Below are 19,369 nucleotides of genomic sequence, written 5' to 3'. Positions count from 1 at the left end.
ACAGTGAAGAAAATGGTATTAGTGTCAAGAAGCAAAGAACACAGTGTACACTTTATTGATGTAAGGAATATGGGATCAATATAGCTCTTTGATAATGAGGATTAGATGGAATGAAAGAAGGAAAATGAGTCGTGATGAATTCAGTAAAAAAAAGTATGATGCCCACAGACATGAAGCATGCACACAGACACAATAAGGAAAAACTGTTCCTCTAATTATTAGAACAATGAATCTCCACCATCCTGTCTGCTCAGGTTGAGCGAGTGAGAAGAGCAAGCGGTGTGAAAAAGTTATCCAGTGATTGTTCAGCAACAGGTAAGTTCGGAAACGCAAATAAATACACTGACACCTTTGGACATCCTTAAGGTTTGGAAGAAGTGCACTCAAAGAATGCCTCCCGCTTGAGGCATGATGTCACATAATTCTGTATTGTATACAAAAAATATTTAAAAATGTTTATTTATTTTCAAAAATAATGATTCTCAGTGGGTTTCCACAAAACATTCTTATAATATTTGCATTTGTGTCATATGCCACACCTGTATTTAGCTGTGCTTCACATTGTGATGCAGCAAATACCAGCTCCTCATCATCATCTTCAGCAGTGGGAATGGAAGTGCCTGGAGCAGAAATGTTAAAACTATTACTGTGATCAATACATGGAGACAAACATATGTAAGATGTTGCTTACTTACCAGTAGCGAAAAGCTGCTTTCGGACCAAATGTTTGGCTGGGGGTTCTGCTGCCGGAGGAGGTAAAGTGGACTGCAGTAATGGATCTGGAAACAACAAGTGGACAAGTTTGCCATGACGATAAATGAATACATGTAGAACTGCTGTAGGGAAAATTCTATATTTACACTCCTACTCACAGGGTTTAACTGGTGACATTAGTTTTTTTGCCAGCTGTGAAGGTGACAAATGTTTGCCACGCGCCAACAGTGCTTTCACAGTGGCGGTCAGCTGTAAACCAGTTTGGATGGCTGTAGGTGGACGTGCAGAGGCACTAGAGGTTGCAGGTGGACGTGCAGAGGTACTGGAGGCTGCAGGTGGACGTGCAGGCTGATGTACACTGGTGCCCATATCAGAAGCCCGTCTTTTCAGGACATACGCCTTGAAAATGGCCATGTTAGTGTTGGGCCTGGCATCTGCCTTAACCAAGTACCTGATGAGGGATTCGACCTCATTGCTCTGGTCTTCATAAACATCCTTCATGGACCGGCCCTGAAAGTCACCAAACTCCACCATCAAGCAGCCCTGGTCTCCAGTTGCCCGGGCTTCTGCTTGCATTTCCTGTTTCCTCTTATACTTCTCTACTTCTTCTGCCATCTCTCTAATATGAGAAGTGTACTGTAAACAGTTGTTTATTTTCTGACAGGGGGGTTGTCTGCGCTTTCTCACTGGAAATGCTGAGCACCAAATACACTGCGTACCCCAGAGAGTTTTCCAGGAGCCATCTAAATCTCTGATCCTGGTACTTCCCAAACTGAAGTTTGCAGTGAGCCAGTACTAAAAACTGGTCACTGGGATCTCCACCGTTTGTGCAGACAAAAGTACTTGCCTCTGCCAGCACCTCCTCCTTCGATTTGGCCCTTCCAGACACCACATTTTGAAGTTGCTTCGCCTCCGCCGATGGCGCCATGAGGAGACGGTTTGATGTTGCTGACTGGCGACGAAAAACGGGGTATGCGTACATTTTCTGAAATGAAAATCAGAAAGAGACTATTACCTCTGTCAATCTAAAAGATACCTGTATGTTAAGTGTGTTACAATAATTTAGCAAACTACACAGCAGGACTTAAATCATGTTTATCAGGCATTTTGGGTGACAATATGGAAAGAAATTATATGAAATATTAGATATTATTATGAAAATCTTGGCAATTACTACTAACTCCCATTATTACACTTCTTTTTTCATTACATGTTGCCCCAAGAATACATTAATATGCAAATTAGATACATAGATACATTGTATAAAATGGAAAAACCCGCTTATGGCCATTTTACACACATATTGCATAAAGCAAAATGGAAGTCTATATCAAATTATTCTGTTATCTTTTATAACATAGTTGGGAATCATCTTCATACAAAGTTTGGTATATAAAATCCTGAAACCTAAACAATTTCAGGATATAAAACACTGATATAATTAAGCTATATCCTCCTGAGACCAAAAAAAGTTTAGTTAATTTAGTATTATGTGTGTCATTACATTGTTTAGAGCATAAGAAAGTTTTTTGCAAAAACGTTTTTTTTTTTAAATAATGTTCATATAGGTTATACTATGTCTTCTGTAGAGGACACTAGGACTCATTTTTTATTATTATTTTATTTAAAGACATGAATAGGCAAAAACAATGTTTTTTTTAGATCACATCTTTTTAAATAAAATAATAATAAAAAATGAGTCCTAGTAGTGTCCTATACAGAAGACATAGTATAACCTATATGAACATTATAAAAAAAAAAAAAACGTTTTTGCAAAAAACTTTCTTATGCTCTAAACAATGTAATGACACACAAAATACTAATTTATTAACTAAGCTTTTTTTGGCCTCAGGAGGATATAGCTTAATTAGCGGCCGGCTAATTAACTTAACAGTAGCTACATGTTTTCTTTTCTGTATTTTATCATGGGAAAAGTTACAGGTTCACAGGTACTGAAGTAAACCTGTAATATACACGCTAGCTAGCTATGTTGGCATGTCTAATTTTCCAAAAATACACAATGTATATGAATAAATATTAAACGATTATACAGTAATGAAGAATAGCCTTACCTGTTGCAAAGATGACAATAATAGGAGCCGCTGATTGGTCAAAAGTACGTCACAGAAGAGAAACACGATTGGTCAAAAGTAAGCCATGGGAGAGAAACGCGATTGGTCAAAAGTAAGCCACAGGAGAGAAACGCGATTGGTCAAAAGTAAGCCACAGGAGAGAAACGCGATTGGTCAAAAGTAAGCCACAGCAGAGAAACGCGATTGGCTCACGTGGGCTTACTTCGGGCTTACTTTAGCTCAATCGGTAGGAAGCAGCAAGCGCAATTGAGAGGTAGCGGGATCGATGACTGCATTCTCCAGTGCTGTCCATCCTTTTTACGCCCCCCTTCAAGGGGCACTACCTAGATGAGCTCTTGCGGCTCAGTGCTGCCGAAAATGTTTTCTCGAACGAGGTACTGCACACATTCCTGGCAAATGCAGATCCCACCGAGATTTGAACTCGGATCACTGGATTCAAAGCCCAGAGTGCTAACCATTACACCATGGAACCAACACATTCTGCTAGCTGGCTGTCTGAGATGCAGATAGCGATGAGGCTAGGTGGAATCAGGTAGACTAAAAGAGGCAGAGGTTGTTCCTCTGCCGAAACCCGGGATTGAACCAGGGACCTTTAGATCTTCAGTCTAACGCTCTCCCAACTGAGCTAAAGCTGGGGAACAATAGTCTGTATAAGATGGGGAAGAATTGAGGGGGAGGGGCGCGAGGGGAGGAGAAAAATCACAGAGATTTTTGAACATGAACATGAGAACATGAGTTTTCTTGCTGGGTCTAATGTCTTTTTTATTCATTTCAAGATTTATTTAGTGCAATATAAGGGATGCAGTTCAGCTTGCAGGCAATTAACAATGTATTCAATTATTAACACATTGCATTTAAATTTTTTCTTCTTTTGATCAAAAGGAGGTACTGAACCACATTTTTAGGGACTTCCCAATGATCTAACTTTATAAACACTCTGCATTGATGACCCAGTATTATCAAATGGTAGAATGGAAGAACATTTAGTGTACTGATATATTGCAGGAGTATCTAATAATGATTAATAGTAAACTACCACCTATTACTGTAACCTTGATTTAAAAAATAAATAAACAGTATGGGCATTCTGCATGTATCTCTTCTTTTATGTAATTTGACTTCGAACACTCCACCTAAGCCTGCTATATCACATCACTGTCACTATCAGCCATTAACAAAACAATAAACATAAAACAGATCAATAAAATATTTAAAAAATGTTTTTTATTCTTTTCACGTCGAAATATAAAACATATAATGTACAATTTATAATATACATACAAATATACAACATTCAACAAAATATGTACAAACAAATCACGTTTGGTATAGTATTTAAAATAAATCACTATTTACAAGTAAAAAGAAAACAAACAAACAGAACTGAACTATATACAACCCATTAACCTAGAACAAATACAACAGTTTGTGTATATGTTGTGGGCAGCACAATGAATCACAATCAAATTGAATAAAAAAATTTTATAAAAAATAAAAAAATCAAATAAAAAATAGTGCAATTATTTCGGTATTAGTTTTGCAAAACAACTAAATATTTTACTATAATAAAAACAAAATCTTCACAACATAAAATACAATGATGTACTATTTTCTCATCATTCTAAGCCACTGCTCTTTGGTTAGGGTCTCCCTGTTTGGGCAGTAAATTCTGCCTTTGAACTGGCTATGGCCAGTGTCTGTGGTGCGTGGCTCTCCACATTTAGTGCATCTGTTGGATGTGACTGTTCTAGTGTATTTACGCTTTTCTTTTTGTGGAGTGTCTTGCATTTGACAAGGGCCAGTTGTGCTCTCAGAATGTGGTGTGCAAACTCTACTGGGTGCAGTGGTCTGGGGTGGCGGCAGAAGCAGAATGCTACTTGCTGTGGTGGTTGGTGGCACTATTAGTGGCATGTAAAAAACTACTGGCCGAGCTGTATGTTGTTTTGGCTGTATGGTTCTCAGCTCAGCTCTATCTTTGACAACTAGCTTGGTTTTTGCCAACCCAGCCGTGTCAGGTGGCATGTTGTAAGTGTGTTCATGCATGTGTGGTGTGACTTGAGTGGGCCTAGTGTTTACTGGGAGTAGTGGTTCACTGGCAACAGGGCGTTCATCAGGCAGTACCAACCCTTGCATCAGAATTGCAACTTCTTGTGCCTTGAATCTTTTGTTATGCCACTGTATCAACGTGGTCTGATTTACAGTAACAAGTTGCAGAGTTGTATCTTTCATAATAATGCCGTTGATTAAAATGAGCTGTCGAATCTTTTTATAATCATTTAGAATTAGTGACCATCTTGAAAGGGTTTGGTGTCCAATTTTCTTGGGGCTATTATGAATGTTGCACAATCTGATAAATATTGTTTCTACAAGACGGCTGCAGTTTGGCCGCTGAACCAGTAGAACCAAGTATACACCTTTTTGTGCTTTCAACTCCTGCAAATACAGCCTTCTTTTTCGGAGACCTAAACCGACCAGTGAGCAGTCTCTCCTGATGTCGAGCAGCGTAAGAAATCCGGTGCTCATCGTGTTGCTCTAAGTTCTGCCAAAGACCCACAATGGTACTGGCCTGCTGATTGGTAAGAGTGAGGCCTTTTTCATTTCTTAGCTCCACCAAGTATTCCGCAAGCTCATCAACACGATCCATTCCTGCCAAACTCTGTTCATCCACGGCCTAGGAGGAAGTATTACATTAGATTTGAAGTATTTCAAGAAGGTCAAACATCAATAAATATAAAGCATACTGGTATTTCTCTTACAACTTGCTCTGAAGATGTAGATTGTCCAGGTAACCCAGACGGGACCCCGAGCAGGTGAGTGGACTGGACAGGAGGAGCAGACGCATGTTGGACCCCCAGCAGGTGAGCGAACTGGACAGGAGGAGCAGACGCATGTTGGACCCCCAGCAGGTGAGTGGACTGGACAGGAGGAGAGGGTGCAGACGGGACCCCCAGCAGGTGAGTGGACTGGACAGGAGGAGCGGGTGCAGATGGGACCCCCAGCAGGTGAGTGGACTGGACAGGAGGAGCAGACGCATGTTGGACCCCCAGCAGGTGAGTGGACTGGACAGGAGGAGCGGGTGCAGATGGGACCCCCAGCAGGTGAGTGGACTGGACAGGAGGAGCAGACGCATGTTGGACCCCCAGCAGGTGAGTGGACTGGACAGGAGGAGCACACGCATGTTGGACCCCCAGCAGGTGAGTGGACTGGGAAGGAGGAGCAGACGCATGTTGGACCCCCAGCAGGTGAGTGGACTGGACAGGAGGTGCAGACGCATGTTGGACCCCCAGCAGGTGAGTGGACTGGACAGGAGGAGCAGACGCATGTTGGACCCCCAGCAGGTGAGTGGACTGGGCAGGAGGAGCAGACGCATGTTGGACCCCCAGCAGGTGAGTGGACTGGACAGGAGGAGCAGACGCATTTTGGACCCCCAGTAGGTGAGTGGACTGGACAGGAGGAGCGGGTGCAGATGGGACCCCCAGCAGGTGAGTGGACTGGACAGGAGGAGCGGACTGACCAGAAAGCTCAGGAGCACAAGAAGCAGGTAGCACTGAGATCATATCAGATGTGTCCAAAAGTTAATCCGCAAGAGTGACCTCAATATGTACAAGTTCTTCAAAGCCCTCATCAGTCTCTACTGGCTCTTCCAACTGCTCCAGCAATGTATTTGCCTCCTCGGAGTCTGGCGCCATACACTGTAGAGGTTCATTGTTCTGCCTCAACAGATACTGCACTCCAATCAGTTCACCTGAAAATGCAAAACCAATATTTAAAAAAAAAAAAAACTACATAGAAACAGAGAAAGAACTATGAGCATAAACATACAATATTAAATATGAATACCTGTGTACTTCGCGGGTGGTGTAAAAGAACGAATCAGCTTCCTGCCAAAAACCTTCTCATAATATTTATTAACGCTGTGAACCAGCTCGCCCGAGTATATGCGCAGGCCCGAGGTCTCTGCCTCCAGAGCAGCTGCTGCCCTGTTGTGGTTCCAGCGATGTAGCCCATCTAGTAGGTAGATCTGGAAGTTGAGCAAGCTTGCACTGTTTCCTAAAGTAAATACAAAAAAACGGCAAAAGGAATAAGGTCAAGTATTTCTGTTAAACATAAACATTATTGAGTTGCACGTACCTGGAATGAACCGGTTTAAATGACAGTGGAATGACTCCAAAGATGTAGGACCTCTGGCACAGCGCAGTGTCTGCAGTTGCACTCCTCCCTTGGTGATGGTGCCAGTCTGTGTGTACAGCGCCACACCATCAGTGGTGCATCCCACAGCCAGGCGTCGCATATAGTGCCAGATGTCGAGGCGAACAATCAAGTTAGGCCATCCAGCAAATCTGGCCTTCAGCTTGGTCTCACCCACATCCTTGCAGCAGCCACAGTCCACATAGAGAGCAACAGGAGGGTCTACACCGGCAGCTTTATACCTGCGAGAAATAATTATCAAAAATAATTAAAGAATTTCATCATCAAACTAACTTCTAAACTAAGGACAAGTTAAATTACATGTAAGTGAAAATGTATTACAGGTAACATACCTGTCTACCAAGCCAGCTGCCATAAGATCCAAACCTGGTCCCTCACCAGCAGTCAAGACACTGATGAGCACTTGACCCATCTCGTTACCAACGGATGTCAGCCACTGTGCAGTGCCTTTTGCCGGTCCTGAGAGCTTTTTGGTGATCTAAAACAAACATATATATTAAACCAATAGTAGCAACACCTTCAATGGTTCTATTGCATTAATATAGAGCTTATGCGTGTAATGTCATAAACAAAATTTTGTGGTTATCTCTGCAATGTTATTCTTGTTTTAATCTTTGAATTGTCCCCTCAATTTGACATTCCATCTTATGTTATTGTTTAAGTTGTTCATTCATTTGAGGTTCCATTTCTATTTAGATTTAAATATAAATAGAATTTGCATAACCTCAATACAATAATAATTAAAGATGTACCTTTCTGGTGGAATCCAGTTTTAAGATGGATCCATAAGTGGAGGTGATACTAGCCTTGATATCCTCCAGCCTGAACAGGATGTCTTGGCTGTACACCACTGAAAGCCACTTATAGCTGGGAATTGCCACAGGTTGGGGAGGCTCTTCAAATGTTGGTGGCATCAGACAACTTTTGCTGGTAAAAGAAGCACACTCGCTGGTATACCGCGCAACCCTTTTCAGCCACTCTTCACTGTGGTTCTCTTTGAATTGGCCAATCAGTCGGACAGGGCCATTCCCCAGACCACGTTCCCGATAGGAGGCGTATCACCCTGATGTCACAGGCATATCTGTAATAAGAAATAAATTAAATATACATGGATAAGCAACTGACAAAAATCACACAATAATGTAACATACCGGCGGGTAAGAATGACCCTAAACTCAGAACGATGGGCCATGTCCAGCTGCTCAAGTATTTCGCTATTCCAAGACAGGTAGCTGCGGCGGCACTTGGAGCAAATCAGAGTCTCTGTGACCAGGTTGTAAAAGCGGTCAATGTCAAGGACCTGACGCACCCGTCTGGGAAGACCTCCACTAGTCAGAGGGCTTTTACAGGCTTGGTCCGCGCACAGCAGCCTGACTTTCCACAGCCTATACGGCATCCACAGCAGTAAGGGATGGGCAAAAAATCTGGCTGATGTTGGTGCCTGGTGGTAAATAAGGGATGGCTGTGGAGGGAAATACCACAACTGGAGATGGTCCTGGAGCTCCAAATTCCCAAGAGCACCAACTCTGAACAATCCTGTGGAGACCCATTGGTGATCCTCCTGGGGCATGGTTTTAGGCCACAGGAGAGGAACTGCAGCAGAGTGCTCAGGCTGGAATGCGCTCTGTAGACAGAAAAGGACAGGTCAAATAAAGACAAAAAATACTAACCAAACATAGTAACAAGTGCAATGTTTTACCACATCCACTCCTAAACTCTGCCCCTCCACTGGCCGATGCAGTTGTTTTGGAGGCGGTAATGGAGGAGCAAGAAAAAATGATTCTGCACTTGGAAGCTGTGGTGGAGAGATGGTTTGAGGAGGACCACCTGCTAGCACTGGAGCCTCACACACACGGGCAGCTGCATTTGTAGCAGTGGTTGAATGACTCTAAAAATACAAGGTATAAAAATATTGTATCATTGGAATTTTTTTTGTAGCAAAGAAATAATAATTATTCATTACTTGCATGAGCTTTCCGTCCAACATGTAAATTTGGCTTTGTACTCTCCACATGCTTTCCACCAAATCTGGACTTATTAAACTTTAAAGAGAGAAGTATTAATATGACAACTGTGAACCATTTTAAAACACATGCCATCATATGTACCGAGGAAAGGGTGAGCTTGGGCCTTTTCACCAAACTTGCGGGTGTAGTGTCAGCTGTGGGACGTTCTACTGGAGCAGTGGTTGGCAGCTGAAATATGACAAAAATATAAAATATTTCCGTTATGAATTCTCTCTCACATAAAGCTATAAAATCTACCTACCATTAAGGAGCTACATTGCCCACTAGGTGATTGGTCTGCACTGCTTGTGGGTCTAGATGAGGCTGTAGGCACTTGCTGCTGCATAACAAAAATGTATAAAACAGTGCATATATACAGTATGAAATACAGTATGAGAGACTTAGAAAGATGATGGACAAAATCACCAGTGATTTAAAGAAAGCACAATACTACTGTTCTATTCCATGTTAATAGTATAAACAATAATGTATAAGAACCCCTTTCATGCAAATGACGTGACAAATTTAGATGTGTGTTTTTTTATTCAGTTATTAGTGATGTAGTTAGTTTCAACGTTATGACCTTCTTTTACCTACTACGCAATTTCCTCTGCTGTGGAACAGACCTGTTGCCAAACCAACCCAGATAGAAACAACAGAAATTGTCCAAGAATACATTAATGTTAAGAAATACCACATCTTTATATTGTGTGCACACTGCATCAACTGTAGTTAAACTGAAAGAGCCCAAATTAGCCTACCTTATGAGGATGAAATCCACACAAACACATCTGTGGCTGGGAGAAAAGCGTTAGCTGCCCTTTCAGCTGCAGAGGGCACTTCTCTATCTGTAAACAAAACAAAAGATGCCACTTATATTTATTTGTACAAGTTCTTGTTTTATGCTCATACTGTACATACTGAAAATATAATATGTCTACTACTCAAAATTAATATATATATATATATATATATATTCCTTTTGATACTTTTTCTACATACCTTCTGATACAGACTGTACCACTTCTTTTGCCTTGGAGCAGGTCGGTTACCTGCATCTGATGACCAGACACCAGTGGAGGCAAAAGACCTAAAGCGCGAGACCCACTCAGTATCATCCATATCCTTGTGGCTTTTGGATTGTTGTTTGGACATTTTCTGTAATGACAGATACGCAGTTTTATTCATGTTATAGTGTAATTACATTAAGTCATCATGGCAAGGGCCCAAAATGAGGGATTACAGAGATGTTTTACGGAGGCAATCTTACTATTCCTAAAAAACAGAAAACGTAAGCCATTTCATTAACAATAAATACAATAACTATAAATAACATACCTGAGCGGAATATAAATAACAGCGGGATATAAATAATTAAGCGGTGTTTGTGCTCAAAGATTGACAAAAATTGACTACGTGGTAATTTTTCCTGGTCCAAAATGACCGCCACATTATAGCAGTTTATAAATCCAAAATAATGCATACTGTATATATCATCACCTAATGTTGTGATAGATCTTGTGATAGAGTTTTTGTAAACATTACAAATTTTGAACTTCTATTTGCTATTTATGGCCTGTATGCCTCATTGACCTGGGCTCATACAAATTGTTTTGTAGTAAAACGTATAATGTAACTGTTATGGATTATTTTGACTATAACAAATACTCAGATTAAACATTGTGTTATTTCAACTGTGCCCATGTGTTAAAATGAACATGTGCCTGAATTTTATTTTATATACTTATTGTATTCTCATCCATTCACTTATGACTTGTCATTTTTTACCACAAGTGTATAAAAGTTAAAATAGCACCCAACAGGTAGAGACATTATCCAAATTTATTTTGTTACATTTTATGCCAGTGTTACAGTAGACTAGTACAATGAGATTTATTGTACATTGATTTATCCATTTCCTATAAAGTAACAAACACTATCAGATATGCTATTTTACTAGTTAATCCTGTCAGAAAACAAAATAAGTTTCGTTACTGACAAAAATGTACAATTGCCAAGCTCGATGATAACGTTAGCTATAGTTAACATAACGTTAGCTAACGTTACCTATACAAAAAAAATAAGGTTTGCTTGCTGACTGAAGTTACACAAAGTCAGACAAAATCGAATAAAACTATTTACATTACAAATTGAGCTGCGACAATTATACCTTATTACTTACAATTACAGCTAACGTTAACTTACCTGATCGTTTTACGGAGCAATCTTGCTATTCCTAAAATACAGAAAACGTTTATTAACAATAAATACAATAACTATAAATAACATAACGTTACCTGAGCGGAATATAAATTACAGCGGTGATGCGTTTATGCTCAACGTGTGGTGATCGGTGTATGAAAAATGGACATTGCCATTTCATTGGACTGCCAAAAAAGAGAATATGAGCGGAGATTGGATGGAATCTGCTCAAACTCAAAGATGGACAAAAATGGACTGTGTGCGGTGATTTGTCTATGAAAAATGGACCTTGACATTTCATTGCACGGCCAAAAATGGAGCTCGTAACGTAATTGGTTTTGTAAAAGATGGAGCTCGACATTGTATTGGATAGATTTTACAGACGCACGGCTGTCAGGTACCGCCATTTCGGCCAGGTACTTGTATGGTTTAGCCAGCAGGGATGTCTGGGAGACCGCCCGTCATTTTCGAGAAGAGCAGAGCGAAGGTCCCAGAGAGAAAATGATTGGCCCGTACGGGGATCGAACCCGCGACCTTGGCGTTATTAGCACCACGCTCTAACCAACTCAGAAATATCCTGGTTGCCCTAATCAGGCTGAAGAGATTAAAAGCAAAGCCTAATAATGGGCTCGTCCGGGATTTGAACCCGGGACCTCTCGCACCCTAAGCGAGAATCATACCCCTAGACCAACGAGCCGAAACATACATCCTCCCTGCTGCTGCCGGGCCGCAAACAGTTCAGCTTGCATGGCTTAAAGCGCAATTTTTTTATTAAATCTACAATTAAAAGGTAGCCAGTGCAAAGTTTCCAGCACAGAGGAAATGCGGCCTCTTTTTTTGTGGTCATTGGAAATCACGCTGCAGCGCCTGCACACGAATAATGAGAAGCTTACTTACAGGAGCCTGGTCTGCAACACTGGACCCAGTTGATGTTGCAGGAGCAGAGGCAGCACTTGGCTGGACAGAAGGCTGTGGAGGAGACTGCAGAGGAGGCTGAGCAGGGCGCAGAGGAGGAGACTGCAGAGGAGGCTGGGCAGAGCTCAGAGGAGGAGACTGCAGAGGAGGCTGGGCAGGGCGCAGAGGAGGAGACTGCAGAGGAGGCTGGGCAGGGCGCAGAGGAGGAGACTGCAGAGGAGGCTGGGCAGGGCGCTGCAGTCCTGTGGGTGGCTGTAGTGAGGATGGTCCTGGTGCAGAGGGACAGGGGTTGAAGGCCTTGCTGGAAAGATGGGAGTTGCTCTTTCCAGTGGACAGGAAGCTCTGCTAGCGAATGGGACACCTGGCCAGGGGTCCACAATGCTGGAGGAGCAGGATAAGGGGCAGGAGCAGGGGCAGTAGCACAGAGCAGGGCCTCTCGAGCCTGCAGTGGCTGGAGCGTAAAAAAACACAACAAAATTATCTTATTGTTTTAGACTTTCGCTGCATGACTTTCTCAGCTCTGCTGGACAGCTACTGCGATTACAAGGTTTACTGCAAAGCATGTATGATTAGTAGAGAGATGACATGATGATGAAAAGATGGAAGGAAGCAGTGAAAATCATCCTGTTTTTCATCCAAGCACCATTAGAAGAAATACAAGAGAAAAAAATATGGGATCAGCCAAGTGTGAAGCGAAGCAGACCAAACACTACAACAGCCACTTATTCCAAGGGGAGTGGGGAAGTGTGAGATGACAAGAATGAGCTTTAGTCAGTGATTACGATAAAAAATGAAATAAAACCTTTTACATACACCTTTAAATTATCTTTTTTCCTTTGAGGATGTTCACTCAAAGAGTGAATGTAGATTGACACCTGAGAAGTGCCATTCCTCTGTGTTGTGAAATAAAATAATATGTCATTTAAAAAATACTGTTTTGTTTTATTTGTAATTGTTTGTAAAATATTGTTTAAGATTTACATACCTTGAGGAAGTTGTTCCTCAGCTTGCGAGGCTACAGTTGCCATCTCCAGGTCATCTTCCTCCTCAAAAAAATCCGTAGCAGCAGGGTCTGTAAAATAACATAAAACACTAAGCACATGTCACCAACACACTTGTATACGTTAAGTGATACTCACCACATGTAAAGAGCTGTCTCCGGGCTGCGGACTCAGACGCAGGATGTACATGTGGTCCTGCAGCTGTTGAACACGTATTTTTGTTAGACATATATACTGCATAATATATTCTGTAATGATTTTAAAGCTTGCAAATCACTTACAGGGTTTGGCTGGAGACAAAATCTTTTGTGCCAGCTGTGAAGCAAATAAATGCTTCCCCCGCGCCAACAGGGCCTTCACATTGGTCGCCAGCAGTGGCCTGTTCTTAGTGGCAGTAGGTGGAGGAGGAACAGACACAGTGGCAGTGGGCACAGCAGCAGTGAGGACAGATGCAGTGGGCACAGTGGTGGTGGGCACGTGGGCTGGAGCCTGCCTCTTCAGCACGTATGCTTTGAAAAGGGCCATATTGGTGTTAGGCCTTGCCTTTGCCTTCATCAGGTAGGTGATGAGAGCCTGGGCCTCCTTGCTTGGGTCCTCATACACCTCCTTCATTGACCTACCCTTAAAATCCCCAAACTCCACCATCAGACATCCAGAGTCTCCTGTCCTCTGGGCCTCCTGCAGCATGGCCTGTTTTATATGATACACCTCCACAGCCTCGCCTACCTCCCTGATCTGCGAGGTGTATCTGAGGAACAGGTGTTTGTTGTCCGACAGCGGGTTGTCCCTCTTCTCCTCCCCCAAAATGCTGCTGACCAGATAGCAGGCATACCCCAGTGAGTTCTCCAGCAGCCACAGGAACCTCTGACCCTGGTGTTTCCCAAACTGGATCTTGCAGTGAGCCAGAACCAGGAACTGGTCTCCAGGATTCCCTCCATTCTGCCTCACAAAGGCAGTGGCCTCAGCCAGGACCTACTCCTTACACCTGGCCCTCCCTGCCAACACGATCTTCCTCCTATTGGCCTCCTCAGTTGGCCCCATAAGGAGTCGACCCTCAGAGGTTCTTCGTAAAACCGGGTATGCATACATAATCTGAAAGGACACAGGCATAAACAGAACGTTACATAGCTGTCATATTCCAACTGAAAGTATTTTACTACAGCTTTTGTTTTATATGTAATTAATTATTATAATATTATAATAATTAATGATTATTATTATTATGAGCATAAGCATTATTGTTTTTATACAACTGTGAATCACTTTGAATTGCCTTGTGTACAAATTGTCAATAGTGTGATGAACTTATTAATAAGAAAATAAATAACACTTCTTGGTACAATCTTGCTGGTATCATGCCATGCTTAAATCGTTTTGTTTTGTTTAGCTTTTGTGGCAGAAATTACTAAGAAACACCAAACATAACATAAAGGCGTTTATGACAATTCATAATAATATGATCATCAAACAGATCTAAAACTTAAAATGGTATATCAAATCGTTTTGGTATATCTTTTATAACATAGTTGAGAATCATTTGTTGAAACAAAAAAACACTTGTTTTTGCCTATTCATGTCTTTTTAAATATGTATAACATAGTATTTAAAAAGATAACATAAATATGTATACTGGTGTATAACATAGTATAGTATAACATATATGAATTAAACTTTTTTTTTAAAGGCTTTAGTAAAAATCTTCTTGTGCTCAAAATAATGTAATGAATGACACAAAAAAAATACTAAATTAACAACAACAAAAAAATAGTTTAAGGAGGATATAGCTTAATTAGCGGTCGGCTAATTATCTTGACAGTAGTGACATGTTTTTTACTGTATATCATGGTAAAGTTGCAGGTTCACATGTACAGAAGAAAACGTGTGCTATTACACGCTAGCTAGCTTTATTGGCATGTTTAATTGTCTAAAAACAAACACTGTTTATGAATAAATAATGATCGATTATACAGTCGTGAAGAATAGACTTACCTGTTGCAAAGATTGCAAAGATGACGATAATAATAGCGGTCGCCGATTGGTCAAAAGTAAGCCACAGGAGCAGAGCCAGGAGAGAAACGCGATTGGTCAAAAGTAAGCCACAGGAGAGAAAGGCGATTGGTCAAAAGTAAGCCACAGGAGAGAACGCGATTGGTCAAAAGTAAGCCACAGCAGAGAAAACACGATTGGCTCACGTGGGCTTACTTTGGGCTTACTTTGGCTCAATCGGTAGGAAGCAGTAGGCGCAAGCGAGAGGTAGTGGGATCGATGCCTGCATTCTCCAGTGCTGTCCATCCCTTTTACGCCCCCCTTCAAGGGGCACTACCTAGATGAGCTCTTGCGGCTCAGTGCTGCCGAAAAAGTTTTTTCGAACGAGGTACTGCACACATTCCTGGCAAAAGCAGGTCCCACCGAGATTTGAACTCGGATCGCTGGATTCAGAGCCCAGAGTGCTAACCATTACACCATGGAACCTTGGCGTGTGTCAACTTTTCCCATGAGCAGCAGAGATTTAAGTCATTGAGTCCAGAAGCACGATAGCAAGGATTTAAGTCATTGAGTCCAGAAGCACGATAGCAAGGAGCAAATGAAGCCTATGCTTTTTAAGCCCATGTTTCCCCAATTCCAACTCGGTTTGAGAGTGCCAATTTCACCGCCACGTCAGCAGTTGCGCATCACCTCTGTTTTTTCCCTCCCTTCCGCAAAGAACCTAAAAAGGTTCCACCGAGATTTGAACTCGGATCGCTGGATTCAAAGCGCAATTTTTTGATTAAATCTACAATTAAAAGGTAGCCAGTGCAAAGTTGCCAGCACAGAGGAAATGCGGCCTGTTTTTTTGTGGTCATTGGAAATCACGCTGCAGCACCTGCACACGTGCTAGGGATCGCACCTCGTCTTTGTCTTTGAGAGCGATGGACACCTTCTCTCCATGATCGAGGGGAATTAGCTCAAATGGTAGAGCGCTCGCTTAGCATGTGAGAGGTAGCGGGATCGATGCCTGCATTCTCCAGTGCTGTCCATCCTTTTTACGCTCCCCTTCAAGGGGCACTACCTAGATGAGCTCTTGCGGCTCAGTGCTGCCGAAAATGTTTTTTCGAACGAGGTACTGTACACATTCCTGGCAAATGCAGGTCCCACCAAGATTTGAACTCAGATCGCTGGATTCAACGCCCAGAGTGCTAACCATTACACCATGGAACAAACACACCCTGCTAGCTGGCTGTCTGAGAGCCAGATAGCGATGAGGCTAGGTGGAATCAGGTAGATAGGAGCTGGCGTTTGGTCAATGGACCGCCTCGACTAAGAGAGGCTGTTACATTCCACGTGTTTTGTTTCACTGATCTGTTTCACGTGTTGGCCCTTATGTTCATTGTGTTTCTCTTTCGTCCCTAGTTCACTATCTCTGCTCGCAGGATTGCTGTGATTGGCTGAGCCGGACGTTAGTCATCATTGAGGCGACGTTCCAGAACCAATCAAAGGCCGTTCAGCTGGTTTTAAGAGAGTGGCGCGTTCATTCATTCTCTCTCTCTCTCCTGTGGCGCGTTCACTCTCTCTCTTCTGTGGCGTGTTGAGCTCTGTGTAGCGAACTGAGTGAAGTGCGATGTTGAGCTCTGTGTAGCGAACTGAGTGATGTGCGATGTATTGGTGTGTTTATTCCATATCATAGAGGCATTACGATAATCTGGGAGGACGAACGGTAGGTCAGTATGCCGCGGTATACATTGTGGACCCCTGGCCAGGTGTCCCAATCGCCTGCAGAGCTTCCTGTCCACTGGAAAGAGCAACTCCCATCTTTCCAGCAAGGCCTTCAACCCCTGTCCCTCTGCACCAGGACCATCCTCACTACAGCCACCCACAGGACTGCAGCGCCCTGCCCAGCCTCCTCTGCAGTCTCCTCCTCTGCGCCCTGCCCAGCCTCCTCTGCAGTCTCCTCCTCTGCGCCCTGCTCAGCCTCCTCTGCAGTCTCCTCCACAGCCTTCTGTCCAGCCAAGTGCTGCCTCTGCTCCTGCAACATCAACTGGGTCCAGTGTTGCAGACCAGGCTCCTGTAAGTAAGCTTCTCATTATTCGTGTGCAGGTGCTGCAGCGTGATTTCCAATGACCACAAAAAAAGAGGCCGCATTTCCTCTGTGCTGGAAACTTTGCACTGGCTACCTTTTAATTGTAGATTTAATCAAAAAATTGCGCTTTAAGCCATGCAAGCTGAAATGTTTTCGGCCCGGCAGCAGCAGGGAGGACGTATGTTTAGGCTCGTTGGTCTAGGGGTATGATTCTCGCTTAGGGTGCGAGAGGTCCCGGGTTCAAATCCCGGATGAGCCCATTTTCAGCCTTTGCTTTTAATCTCTTCAGCCTGATTAGGGCAACCAGGATATTTCGGAGAAATTGGGGATAAAATGAGCCAGAGAGAGGCTGGTTACCTCAGTTGGTTAGAGCGTGGTGCTAATAGCCCCAAGGTCAAGGGTTCGATCCCCGTACGGGCAACTCATTTTCTCTCTGGGACCTTCGCTCTGCTCTTCTCGAAAATGACTGGCGATCTCCCAGACATGCCTGCTGGCTAAACCGCACAAGTACCTGGCCGAAATAGCTCATTTGGGAGAGTGTTAGACTGAAAATCTAAAGGTCCCTGGTTCAATCCCGGGTGTCGGCAGAGGAACGACGTCCGCCTCTGTTACGATCTTTAAAAGGCCTAGGGAATGTCGTACCAATAAAATATTAATATGCTGCTAGATGTGAAGTGGACTGGAAGAACATGTCAGACAAACTTTGAAAGAGAAAAATTACTGGGTTTTATTACACAAAAAAAAGCTGAAGCCACTAGTTCCAGTAACAGGACAATGTATGCGCTATGTACAATGCAATAATAATAAAAAAAGATTGGGAGACAAACAAAGAGTGGACCCAAAGGAAAGAACATAATAAAACAAAAACAATCCTTAAGCTAACCCTAACCCTACTCAAAACAAAAGGTGAAAAAGAAACCGCAATCTTCACGCACGCGGCACTGACTAACCTAACTAAATAACAAAACTACAAGGGTTGGCGCTCACCACTAACCTAGTGTGTATAACAGAGACAGACCTACGTAAAAAAACACAACAAAATCATCTTATTGTTTTAGACTTTCACTGCATGACTTTCTCAGCTCTGCTGGACAGCTACTGCGATTACAAGGTTTACTGCAAAGCATGTATGATTAGTAGAGAGATGACATGATAATGAAAAGATGGAAGGAAGCAGTGAAAATCATCCTGTTTTTCATCCAAGCACCATTAGAAGAAATACAAGAAGAAAAAAAGATGGGATCAGCCAAGTGTGAAGCGAAGCAGACCAAACACTACAACAGCCACTTATTCCAAGGGGAGTGGGGGAAGTGTGAGATGAGAAGAATGAGCTTTAGTCAGTGATTACGATAAAAAATGAAATAAAACCTTTTACATACACCTTTAAATTATCTTTTTTCCTTTGAGGATGTTCACTCAAAGAGTGAATGTAGATTGACACCTGAGAAGTGCCATTCCTCTGTGTTGTGAAATAAAATAATATGTCATTTAAAAAATACTGTTTTGTTTTATTTGTAATTGTTTGTAAAATATTGTTTAAGATTTATATACCTTGAGGAAGTTGTTCCTCAGCTTGCGAGGCTACAGTTGCCATCTCCAGGTCATCTTCCTCCTCAAAAAAATCCGTAGCAGCAGAGTCTGTAAAATAACATAAAACACTAAGCACATGTCACCAACACACTTGTATGCGTTAAGTGATACTCACCACATGTAAAGAGCTGTCTCCGGGCTGCGGACTCAGACGCAGGATGTACACGTGGTCCTGCAGCTGTTGAACACGTATTTTCGTTAGACATATATACTGCCTAATATATACTGTAATGATTTTAAAGCTTGCAAATCACTTACAGGGTTTGGCTGGAGCCAAAATCTTTTGTGCCAGCTGTGAAGCAAATAAATGCTTCCCCCGCGCCAACAGGGCCTTCACATTGGTCGCCAGCAGTGGCCTGTTCTTAGTGGCAGTAGATGGAGGAGGAACAGACACAGTGGCAGTGGGCACAGCAGCAGTGAGGACAAATGCAGTGGGCACAGTGGTGGTGGGCACGTGGGCTGGAGCCTGCCTCTTCAGCACTTATGCTTTGAAAAGGGCCATATTGGTGTTAGGCCTGGCCTTTGCCTTCTTCAGGTAGATGATGAGAGCCTGGGCCTCCTTGCTTGGGTCCTCATACACCT

The 19,369-nt window shown here is 42.7% G+C and overlaps 4 non-coding genes across 4 annotated transcripts; 1 reads left to right on the top strand and 3 right to left on the bottom strand.

Moving 5' to 3' along the window:
• Positions 1 to 3,207: 3,207 nt before the first annotated feature.
• On the bottom strand, positions 3,208 to 3,279 carry trnaq-uug (transfer RNA glutamine (anticodon UUG)). Its single transcript has one exon. It is a non-coding gene; the product is annotated as a tRNA-Gln (tRNA).
• An 8,570-nt stretch (positions 3,280 to 11,849) lies between these two features.
• trnap-agg (transfer RNA proline (anticodon AGG)) lies at positions 11,850 to 11,921 on the bottom strand. Its single transcript has one exon. It is a non-coding gene; the product is annotated as a tRNA-Pro (tRNA).
• Positions 11,922 to 15,540: 3,619 nt separating this feature from the next.
• Positions 15,541 to 15,612, bottom strand: trnaq-cug (transfer RNA glutamine (anticodon CUG)). The gene has a single exon. It is a non-coding gene; the product is annotated as a tRNA-Gln (tRNA).
• A 1,772-nt stretch (positions 15,613 to 17,384) lies between these two features.
• On the top strand, positions 17,385 to 17,456 carry trnap-agg (transfer RNA proline (anticodon AGG)). The gene has a single exon. It is a non-coding gene; the product is annotated as a tRNA-Pro (tRNA).
• Positions 17,457 to 19,369: the final 1,913 nt, after the last annotated feature.

This window comes from Siphateles boraxobius, unplaced genomic scaffold, assembly GCF_051911475.1.
Source record: "Siphateles boraxobius isolate OS27281-9 unplaced genomic scaffold, OSU_SipBor_1 19, whole genome shotgun sequence".
Lineage (NCBI taxonomy): Eukaryota > Metazoa > Chordata > Actinopteri > Cypriniformes > Leuciscidae > Siphateles > Siphateles boraxobius.
The sequence above is the reverse complement of the archived record's forward strand: the minus strand, read 5'-3'. Positions and strand labels throughout refer to the sequence as shown.